Genomic DNA, 12,188 nt, shown 5'->3' with positions numbered 1-12,188 from the left:
TGACGACAATGGAAGCAGTTTCCTTCTCTCGCTTTCATAACTTCCATAAATGCCCTCATAACTGTGGGAATACAATACCACCTTGGTAACAAGGGACGGGGATGGCCTGAGGGCAACCTTGCCTTGATGGTAATAGGGGAAAATAATCTGAAAGAACAGAGCGGCTAGCTCCAAAGACTCGTCAGGATGAGGAGATCGCAGAGAAAAAAGGGCGACCTTCCCTGATAGTAAAGTCTGTCCGGATCAAAAGGAGTCTACTGTAAGACTCCCAGGATCATTAAGGTCCCAAAGATCTAACGGTAAGCGATAGGGAAGAACCACATGTGAAGACTCCCTGCGAGGAAGTCCATATTTGCAGTTTTGTTGCAATAAGATGGAAAAATACTAGTTTCGCAAAAGAGAAAACCTGACATGGTCAATGCGGATCTCCCAGGATCACTGGGGCCCTTCCTGCTTCCGAAAAGATCTCGGAAGTAGTGGAAGAGGGGTTAAGGAAACTAGTACCATGGAAGAACCAGAGCATGCACTGCGATGGCTCTTGGATCTCGAGGCCGAATCCTGAACTCGAGTGCATTGGTGTTCAGTCTGGACGCCATCCGACCTACATCTGGAGTGCTCCAGAGAAGACAAATCTGATGGAAGACTTCCGGGTGAAGTTCCCACTCACATGAGGTGGGACCCTGACGGCGTCCGCCGCCCAGAGTTCTACTCCTGAGATGTGTAGTGCCGAGATCACCAAATGATAGATCGTGGCTCAACAGAGAATGTCAGGTACCTCGGCCATGACGCTGGATTGTCTGATTGAATCGGATGGGATGACCCGCCAGAAGGCAGTGGACCTGCTGTAGAACTAGCTGTACCGTTCGGATCCACAGAACAATGATCAGGAGGATAGGACTGGCATCGGTAGTCCCTAATAACCATTGAACCGGGAGAAAGGATCTTCCCTGGATGAGGAAGGAGCTCGGAGACTACCCTCTGAAAGCCTGATTGACCTGCAGAAAGCGAGAGAAGGAAACTGCTTCCATTGTCGTCACCATGGTCTGTGTCCCCCAATGAGGTGTAGAAGAAAGAATGCATGTCTATGGACACAAAATGTGCAAATCTAGCTTATGAGTTGTGTGTGTGTAATATATATATTTGTTTTTAACATCTTTGCCTTTTTTTGTTAATTTTCCATCACTATATAAATATTTTAAAAAATATTTTGCATTTTCCTCTATTTTTCTCAACATTGAGTCTCAAAAGGGAGGAGGCTTCTTGTTCTGAAGAAATTACTTTTCATTGATTGATTTTTCTTTTTTGTCTATTTTGTGGATAAAATGTACAGTTTTATTGTAATCACTGTAAAATCTTTTTTGTAGCCTTCATGGGGGGAGGGGAAAAAGGAACCATGGATTGTATTCTGCTACCTGAAGTCTGACAATAAAGATTAAATCTTAGGAAAAAAAGCTGATTCCTCTCCAACTGGCCACATCTGGGCAGCAGACGCCCAGCTATTCAGTTAGTGGAAAAGCAGTGGGAGGAACAAAACCCAATATCTGTGTTCCCCAATAAAGGATACGAGAAATCGGAGAACAGTGGTAACCCTAGAGACAATCTGACTTCTGCCAGACCATACCAATATGCCCCACAAGGCAACCAAATGTCTGAATGCAGCTGAGATAAATGGATTGCTGCACAGCTCTGACTACATCAGATTGTGTAAGAACCTCTCCTGGAGAGGCGAAGGAGAGCTATCGCCTCATTAAGGAAAGGCAAAGAATACTCTAAAGCCATATTCACACATTCAGTATTTGGTCAATATTTTACATCAGTATTTTTAAGCCAGGAGCAGGAGTGAAATAGAGTAAAAGTATACTAAACATGTCACCACTTCTACATATTTCACCCCCTCCTGGTTCTGGCTTATAAATACTGAGGTAAAATACTGACCAAATACTGAATATGTGAACATGGCCTAAGGAGATAGGAGGGATCCGAACGCCAGACCACTCTGTCCAGGAGAAGGAGAGAGACAGGTGGGAGCCCCCATTGAAGCCACTCCTGATGGAAGAGATTGCTAGAGAGGAAAAAAATCACCCTGCTGGAAAGCCAAAATGGAAAGATATCTCTGATATGAAAGCAGTGGACTGAAAAGCGTCCCAAATGAGATTGAGGGCCCCGCACATCGGGTGCTAATACAGTGGCCCCAGTTCTCCCTTCCCAGGCAGGCAGTCTTGACCCGTGACCCGTGCAGGGCCCTTGTTCTCTAATCCTGGTCAGACAAATCCAAAGCCTTCCGAACTTCAGACCCAACAATCCTGCCAGTAAATGACATGGCCAAGAAATTGGGTAGAAGAGGAGATCTTTGGGAATCTGCAACGAAGAACTGGAGTTCTGGACTCGGTCTGAAGAATCACGAGCTTAGCAGGCATTCAAAATTTTCATTGCAAACTGGGAAAGGAGAATCTTACCATGATTGGGGAAAGACAAAGATTCCTTTGACATGTAGAAGCACCTGCCCTGTCACCTACCAGAGGAAACTAAGAAAAATCAGAGGTGTAAAATCTTCAAATGCCCTGGCGGTCCAGGCAACACAACAAAAGTTAATCCTCTAAACGTCTTCCTGCAAGCCTTGAAAGAGATGTACCTGGCCAGCGTTCCCATAGGAGGTGAAATGATGGAAGCACTGGGGCCTGAGACATCATAAGAGATGAACCAAACTACTGAACTTGCTACCTCCAAAGGGCTGTAACTGTCCTTAAGAAGCTTGATCCTGTGGCTAGGCGTTGGGAAGTCTGACTTTTGTGTTCCACTCCATACAACTGCACCATTCTATTGAGGACAGTCTGGAGTCAAAAGGAAAAGGACCAATCGTCCCAGGTACCTGATCGCGGACTGAGTCAAGGTATATGGTCCTGCCAGTCCGATGAGAGAAGATACAGGCTGACATGTATAGACTGTACTCTCCACGTACTCCAAAAAGCCAAGACACCGGGTATCTTCCTTCCACAAAATTTTCAGCCATGCAGGGCCTTTGTCAAGCCAAGAAAAAAGCCCTGTGTGGCTGAACTGTTGCTAATTTTCCTGTGTACCCTGGTGTCAATAAAAATCATTTTTGTGGAAGGAAGATACCTGGTGCCTTAAATTTTTGGAGTTTGTGCAATGTTTACAACCTGATGGAGGGGCTCTACCAAGTCGGCACTGGACACGGAGTGGTGCATTGGATACACCTTGTTTTAGGCGGTGCTCTCCTTCGCTCCGTGGGGCGAAAAAGTGGCATCATTCTACTGTTGACCATACTATTGAATATTCGGGCTCCTGAAAAACACAAAGGGAAAAATGAGTTACTAACCATGGCTAAGATAGGTCTAACACTCAGACCCATGTCTGCTTCTGAATGATCCTAAGCTACACTGAGCAGCTGGGTGTCGGCTGCGCAAGCATAGCCTTTTGGGGAGGAGTCAGGTTTTTTCTCAGATGTATTCTTAGTGTCAGCCTCTAGGTGGCAGCATATAACCCACGGTTCCTGTGTCCCCGAATGATACAAGCTAGAAATAAATGTTTTCTTGGCATAACCCATACAAAAGGAAGCTTCTAATCGTAAATAAGTCTGCCACAGTTTTAGATTAACAATTTGCCAATTGGCAAATTAAACTTGTTTGTGTCATACCATGTAACCGAGGCCCAAGTCTGCTGGTGACATGCCTGGGTCTCCGTGCTATTGTGCTGCAACAAGGTCAGGTTGGATTCTACTGTGTATTTCTGTAGATCATTGAGGGACTTCATTATATGATCTGCTTTATTAACAAAGACCAGTAGGTATGTTCTGGGCTGGCTATTAAATGGGTTTCCCACTCCTTTTTTTATTTTTTTTATTTACATATATGCTAAGCGAGGTTTACAGCCTTTTTCCTTATAGCACTGCCCAAGGCCCCTATAGGTCTCCTAGCATCTCGTACTGGTGGGATGGTATCTGCACACTGCAGCAAATCACTGGCCGCAGTGGTGAAAAACACCTTGCTGGGGGACCAGATGAGCAGTGCTATAGAGAAGGTATTCATTATTTTTATTTTTTTTTTAAATTCGTTTATTAACAACAGAATAAGTAATGTTACAAACATTTTGCATCCAAGACCGTTGAATACAATACGTGGTACATACAAATTGTAAATTATTAAGCATATAGCAAAATACAACTGTCGATCATAACCAACAATATATTGTGATTATTAAGGCTATTGGACCGATTGTCATATGAACATATGAATCATATCAATGGAGAACCTCAGAAAACCTAAACACTTGAATTAAAACTATATCTACTCTAACTACTAATTCGCCGCCGTACCTCATACCTGATCCTCCATGCGATATCCCCAATCCACAACAAGTCTACAGAGTAAGATGGGATGAATTCCACCTACCCCAGATTTTTTCAAATTTACCCGGGCACCCTCTGTTCTGATATAACGTGCGTTCATATAGAATAATCGAGTTGACCAACTCAATCCACGTTCTCGTGGATGGACCCGTGTTCCCCATCCACCGCAAAGCCAGTACCTTCCGTGCCATAAAGAGCGTCTCACGTAAGAAAGTATCAATGTAATGATCCCAGGTCTCCTCCTCCCATACTCCAAATATGCAAACTAGGGGGTTAAGGGGAACCGGAATTGATAGCAGTGATGTTAGTAGCGATGTTACCTCCTTCCAGTAGTGAAGAACAATGGGACAACTCCATATCATGTGAATAAAGTCTGCATCTAAGGAGTGACATCGCGTACACTCTGACGTTGGAAACCGACCCATCTTAAAGAGCCTTGTTGGAGTTAAATATGATTGGTGTATTATGTATAGTTGAGTCATCCTGTTATTAACTGACGGGGAAACTTTAATCGGGGATTCAAGAATGTCTTCCCATTCCTCCTCCTGCATATCGGAAAGAAGTCCCCCCCACTTCCCCTTGATAGAGTTGACAGTAGACGCATCTCGCGAAGATAGCAAATAGGTATATAGGGAGGAGATAAGACCCTGGGGGCCCTGCGATTTAAGAATTCCTATCAGGGGTAGAGAGGATATAGCACGACCTGCACCCACCTGTCTCATATATGATTGTACGGCTGACCTTAGCTGTAGATATCGGAAAAATTGGGATACAGATCACCTATTGAGGAGATGCCAAGTCCGATCCAGAAGTCAGCGGACGGGTGATTCAATAAAATTGAAAAATAGCCATTTTTCCACAGGGGCATCTCCGCCACAATATCTTTGAATCCTACAGTTTTTTTAATTTGCCTCCAAACCGACCATGCCAAGCGAAGCAAAGGTAACATACGAGGGACATTGATTTTTTCCAATTTTAGAAAGCTTAGTGGACAGTCCATTTGAGTCGCATGCAGAAGATGACTTTCAGAGTTAGGAAGGTAATTATTAGGCATACATTTATTAAGAGCTCTGGCCTGACCAGCCAAGTAATATAAATAGAAATCTGGCAACGCCGCCCCACCCCCTTGCTTTGATCTCTGTAGCGTAGACAGCTTAAGTTTGGGCCTAGATTTCCCCCATATAAAAGTTGTGATTTGAGAATTCAAACTTGTAAAAAAGGATTTTGGGATCAGCACAGCACTGTGTTGAAGACAGTAACTGAGCTTGGGGAGCAATATCATTTTGATTAAGTTAACACGGCCGGCTACAGATAACGGAAGTTTGCTCCAAGCTGCAAATTTAAGTTTGACTAATTCTAACAACGCGAGTATATTAAGTTGTAGATCAGATCTACTGCCTTGAGAGATATGTATACCCAAGTATTTAAAACTGGGTACAATAGGGAGGGAGGAAAGGGTCCCAAGGCCGGGCAGTGGATTATGGGAGAGGGGCATCAACGCCGACTTGTCCCAGTTTATATAAAGGCCCTAGTGTCTACTAAATTTATCTATGATGGCAATTACCCGGGGCAATGTTACCTCCGCCTCATCCATAAATATCACCATACCTTTAATATCAACAGAGGACCTTATACGTATCGCCAGAGCCTCTATTGCAAGGGCAAAGAGGGCCGGGGAGAGGGGGCACCCCTGGCGGGTTCCTCTATACAGTGAAAAGGATTTAGAGATGGAGCCGTTAACAATTATACGGGCCTTGGGTTTCATATACAATAGACCCACCCATTTCAAAAATTTATCCCCAAAGCCATATTTTTTCAAACATGCTGATAGGAAGGGCCACTCAAGAGAGTCAAAGGCTTTAACCGCATCTAGCGATGCCAATGCCCAGGAGTTATCTGGTACCAATGAACTATACTGGACTACTGATTGGACCCGTCTGATATTGATAGAGGTATTTTTGCCCGGCATAAAACCCGTTTGGTCTGGATGTATAAGGTCGAGTATGATCAAATTCAATCTTGTGGCTAGGATTTTAGTAAAGATTTTATAGTCTACATTTACCAGTGAGATAGGCCTGTAGGATCCACATTCCAGTGGGTCCTTCCCCTCCTTTTTTAGTATAATGATGTTTGCTTCGTAAAATGTGTCCGGCGTAGAGCCCTCCTCCCACACCCCCCGAACACCCTCAACAAGAGTGGTGCCAATATATCGTGGTACTTCCTGTATAATTCAATGGGAAACCCGTTTGGACCAGGGGCCTTCCCAGAGGCCATGTCCATCAACGCATTCTCAACCTCCTCCAAAGTGAACTCCGCGTCCATAAAGGCTCGCTGAGCTGGGGTCAATAGGGGAAATGTTATATCCGATAGATAATCCAGGTTCTCAGCAATATCAAAGTCACACTTAGATGTATATAGCGACTTATAATAATCGTGAAAACAGCAAAGTATCTCCTCATTAGAGGACACTAATGACCCGTCTGGTGTTCGAATCTGTAATATAGTATTGGAGACATTGTGTTGGCGTACCAAAAAAGCCAAAAATTTGCTAGCCTGGTTTCCCAATTCAAAATAGGATTGGCGAGTGAAAAATAGTTTACGTTTAGATTTAGTGTCTTTATGCTGAACATATAGCCTCTGGGACGTTAACCACTCAAGTCTGTTACCATTAGTTGGGTCAGATATATATGCGGACTCCGAGTCTTTTAGTCGTTGCTCCATCTCGTCATCCTCCCTTGAGGTCATCCTTTTTATGTAAGATATTGTAGAGGATAAACACCCCCTTAGATATGCCTTAAGGGTATCCCAAAATATATTAGTACTCTGGGGCTCCGAGTGAGATAAAATGAAGCCTTTCAGCTGGCTCACAGTTCTATCATTGGAGTCCATCAATTTAAGCCAAAATGGATTCAATTTCCATACCATGCCGCCATTTGGTTGCCCAAATTTAAGTTTAAGAACGACCGGACTATGGTCCGATATTCCCCTATTGCCATGTTCAACACTATCCACCCATGTTGCCAATCCTACGGATCCAAATATATAATCTAGGCGAGAGAGAGACCGTCTGGTAGACGAATGACATGTATAGCCTTTTACCCCCGGATGACCCATTCTCCACAAATCCAACCAACCACTTCCCTCCATAAATGAAGCCAATTGGGATGGAGTCTGAGAGGCGGGCTCCCCTCCCACATCGTCATCTAGTCTCAGCCTGTCCAAGCGGGTATCCATGACCAGATTAAAATCTCCCATGCAGATGACGTTTGCGTCTGGAAAGCTTAAGGCAAAGCTCATTGCCATCCAAAATATTGATAAATTAGCTGGAGGGGGGTTGTAAATACATAATATGACATATTCACGAGAGTTGATTAGCGCATGTACAAATACAAATCGACCTTCAGAATCTCTCCTAGCCTCCCTCATCTCCCATCTAACATCTCTGTGGATTAACAGTGAGACCCCTCTCGAGTAGCTAGTGTGAAACGCATGTATGGACCATTGTACCCATGGTTTCTGTACACACCGGGCTGTGTCCGTAGTCAGATGTGTCTCGACCAACGCTACAATGTGTGGGTGGTAACGCTTGATCTGTGAGAATACCTTAATTTTTTTCCGGGGAGATTTGATGCCACGCACATTCCTGGTCATGCATATTATTTCAGACCCCATACTCACTCATTACAGTATAGTAAGCAGTATTGTCCGGGCAAAATCTAGGGATTACACATAGAGGCTGAGAGATTCGTTGGTGGCAATTTTTACCTATGAAACAAACATAGAAAAAAGAACAAACCAAAAACCAAACATTGTAGGAGCATAGTCCCATGCTCCTATTATCAGATGAAAACTTGGATACCCTCGCTAAATTAAGCGTTCTGTATTGTTGGTAGGCTAGACACCCACACAGAAAGCTTCATTATATAATCATCCACTCGAGTGCATTAGGATGTCTTTACATTGGACACCCCGTGAACCCGTAATCACTCGGCCGCCTCCTCCGGATCAGTGAAGAATATAGAGGAACCCTCATGAACGATCCGCAGGCGAGCGGGATAAAGCATGGAGTACACAACATTCCGGTCTCTGAGTTGTTTTTTAATTTCCAGGAACCATGCCCGCTGCTTCTGAAGCTCCATGGAGAAGTCAGGAAAGATCGAAATTGTGGAATTGTGGAACTTGATAGGGCTCTTTTGCCGTGCCATACGTAGGATAGCATCTCTATCTTTGCAGTTAAGAATACGCGCCAAAAAGGGTCTCGGAGGAGCTCCAGGGGGGAAGGGCTTCGTGGGGACCCTATGGGCCCTCTCCACAGAGAAGGTTGATGAAAATTCACCCTCCAAAGAGGTTTTGAGCCAGTTCTCCAAGAATTCCTCAGGTCGTTGGCCCTCCGAACGCTCCGGTAGACCAATGATACGAATGTTATTCCGACGCAGTCTGTTTTCCAAGTCATCCGCTTTTTGTTTCCATGCATTTATGGAGCCAGCCACCTTCGTCAATTTAGTCTCCATGGCGTAATGGTATCTTGTATTTGTGACACTCTTTTTTCCACCTCCGTGATGCGTCCTCCCATAGCCTGCATATCTAGTCTCAGACGGCCCACCTCAGTGTGTACATCTTCTATCTTTTCAGTAAGAGAGGATCTGGTTAAGGAAATAGCCTGCATTAGTTGTTCAGAGGCCTGTTTAAGAGTTAACTCCTCCTGTTCCCCTTCCTCATTACTATCAGAAGAACGGCCTTTACGCTGAACTTGCGGGGGGTATTCCTGAGGGTCCGCCCACCATCCGAGCGGTCCTCTCTAGCATATTGTTTTAGTCTATCAGCCATTCCTGATCCTTTGGAGTGCTGCATATCTGATAGGAATAAGAGGCAGCAGAGTTGTCAAGGTTGTAATCTGGAATAGTGCCAAGTTCCTATTACAAGTAGTTAGCAGAGCCAGCAGAGATTGTTTATATGTTGTTATGAGACAACCGTAGGAATATAGAATATTTATGGTGACATGTGCACCAGCACCCAGAACTCAGCGGATTCTATGCTCCAGGGGGGGAGGGGAAGTCCACAGCATCGGCAAAGGCAGCAGGGCGGAGGGGGGCCAGGCCCTCCAAATCACAAGCACTAGTAGGGCAGGTATCTGCAGATAAGGGAACCCGGGGCCCAATATCTCAGAGCACTCACCGCTCGTCCCGTCGGTATGGTGCAGGATATGTGTCCACCTCCCAGGCAGCGCTGCAAATGTGGTGCACAGCATCACTAGAACGTGTGCCTATGTAATGGCTGCCGCCCCCACCGGTACCGCAGTCCAGAATCCCCCGGCTCTCAGAGCGTCAGAGTCCAGCCGCCGGCACCGCAGGCACCAAGTGGCTCCCAGGGTTTAGAGGGGAGTCCCGGAATTGATAGGAGCTAGCGCCGCTCTGTCTCTGCCAAGGCGTGCGCTCATAAAATGGCTGCCGTCACACACCGTTCCCCTGCTCCTGTGGGCTCCGTCGGGTCACTGCTCTCCTCCGGTCCTCAGAGCACCTCCCGCAGCAGCCTCACACTGTCCAGGGCCCGCAGGGGCCACAAATCGCGAGCAATTCGCGCTACAAAGGGGTCTGAGTGGCAGGATATTTCCAGGATGATGGGAGCTCTCTCAGGGTAAGTCTTCTCTCTTCAGCTACATAGCCACGCCCATTATTTTTATTTTTATTGCTGGTCTTTTCTTGATGTATGAAAAGTGGTGGATGTTTAATGCTGCTATGTTTTCTCCCAGATACATTATTTGAGTAAATCTAAAGGTAATTATGGTGAACTACTAATGGCTGTAATCGCTTTTTTTTCTCTCGTATCTTTAGAATCCAGAAGTCCGATTCCAGCAGCAGCTAGACCAGCTCAGTGCAATGGGATTCCTAAACAGAGAAGCAAATTTACAGGCTTTAATAGCAAATGGAGGAGACATCAATGCACCTATTGAACGACTACTGGGATCCCAACCATCATAGCAACCCCTCTCAACACAGAAAAAAGTGTAATTTATTTTTGATAATGGCTTTTAAGTCCCGATAAACCACCTGCTTTATTTCAGTTTGACTCCTGGAATTCATTGTCCTTACAAACTAATGTTGGATGAAGTGCAGTAGTTATCTGAACTGTGGGAATCCAAGCTTTTTCATTTGAGCATATTGCATGTATCACAGGCCACCTCTTCCCTATGCTTTATTGCTTGTGATTTTTCTTTTCTTTCTACATTTGTCTTTTCCTTTTTTTTTTTCAGCGCAATTGGTAAACAGGTTTCAACTAACCGTTTCTTAAGTCGAGTCATTTGCTTTAAATTCCTAGCTTTTGGTAGTAATTTATATAGAATACAATAACTATACAGAAATAAATAAGGTTCTAATTAGTGATACAGAATCGCTTTTTGTGACTTCAGCATGTATTTTTGATAGCATTACGCTGTCCGATTCATACTACTTGGTTTTCATTTAGCGTTCTACTTTTCTCTGCCTTCTTTACCCCTTATACATTTGCATTTTTCAGCAGGTAGTAATAACTGCCCACCCACACACCGGATAAGGTAATCCATTATGTTTAGAAAATTGTGAAGTTAGCAAGCATTCAGAAAGAACTGTCAAGGTGAAAGTTACCGTAGCGGCAATATTCCTATGGACAGAGTGTAGATTTTAGTAGAAGCATTGTAGAAGAGAACACACATGTCTTCGACAGCAAGGCCTTTTGTTGTGACCTCCTTTTTTTTTGTTTCTTTTGGTTTTTTTTCCCTTTTTTATTTTTTAAACATTAAGTAAAGTTAAAACTTGACCCGCAATCTTGCCAAGTTTGTATTGACACAAGCAGGCAGCACCACAGTCCACTTCTGTTTCTTGTGACTTGATTACCGGATGAGAGAAAGTGTCATGTGCCCTAATAATTTTTAACCACATTGTACAAACTGATTATCCTGCGTTTTTATTAGTCGTTCTCTCTCCTGTGCACAGGTAATAAATAAATGCCAACAAGTCTGTTTCCTTCTTTTCTTTTATTTCTTGCCTAACTCTATATCTTTTCAGATTTTTAATTAATTTTTTTGCAGCTTTACAATTTTAGATAGAGAAGTTTGTTTTACAGAAACTGGAGGAACTTCATCTAGTTCAGTACTAAATACCTTGTTGGTTCCTTCACACAGACTGTTATCTTAGGCCTGTTTCACACGTCAGTGGCTCCGTACCCCATAGGGGTGGAGCCGCATATTCATCACTGTAATGAGCGGTACTACGTGACCGCTCACACAGGACAGGCTGCCGGCGCTCAGAGGAGGCATCGCGGGAGTTGGGTGAGTATTTCAATGCAAGCGGGTGGGCGCGCGGGGGGTGGGAGGCGGGAGGTGACCCCGAACTTTTTTTTAAACAAAAAAAAAATAAAAAAACCCTTGATTTTTCATTCCTTCTCTCCAGCGAACGCTGCTGGGGAGAAGGAATGAGTGCCGGCTTCAGCACCAAAAGCTGGGGACAGCGCTTAACTGTAGCGCTGTCTCCAACACGGTCCGTGTGGTCCTCAGTCGGCACACCGGCGGCACACGGCTGCCGCACGTGTGCCACATTGATGTGCCACGTGAGCACATGGACACACGGATACGGATAACTCCGGTACCGATTTCTCCGGTATCGGAATTATCTGGACATGTGAGACTGGCCTTAAAGGGAGTCTGCCACTCCCAAAATGGCAATTAACCCCTTCACGACCTTGGATTTATCCATAAGTCCAGGCTTGGACCTATGGATATGCACAGGAGCTGTGCCCGCGCGATTACCGCTTGGTGATCAGCTGATATCAGAGCTGACATCCATCACTC

At 44.8% G+C, this 12,188-nt stretch overlaps 1 pseudogene across 1 annotated transcript in view; it reads left to right on the top strand.

Annotated features, from left to right (window-relative positions):
* The window catches only part of LOC143773139 (ubiquilin-1-like), a 63,954-nt pseudogene extending 53,125 nt beyond the window's left edge, over positions 1-10,829 (top strand). Inside the window, exon 8 of the transcript XR_013215107.1 lies at positions 10,198-10,829. The product of XR_013215107.1 is annotated as a ubiquilin-1-like (transcript). The remainder of the gene's footprint in view (positions 1-10,197) is intronic.
* The last annotated feature ends 1,359 nt before the right edge of the window (positions 10,830-12,188 follow it).

This window comes from Ranitomeya variabilis, chromosome 1 (assembly GCF_051348905.1).
Source record: "Ranitomeya variabilis isolate aRanVar5 chromosome 1, aRanVar5.hap1, whole genome shotgun sequence".
Classification (NCBI taxonomy): domain Eukaryota; kingdom Metazoa; phylum Chordata; class Amphibia; order Anura; family Dendrobatidae; genus Ranitomeya; species Ranitomeya variabilis.
Note: the sequence above shows the minus strand (reverse complement) of the source record. Positions and strands in the feature narration are given on the sequence as shown.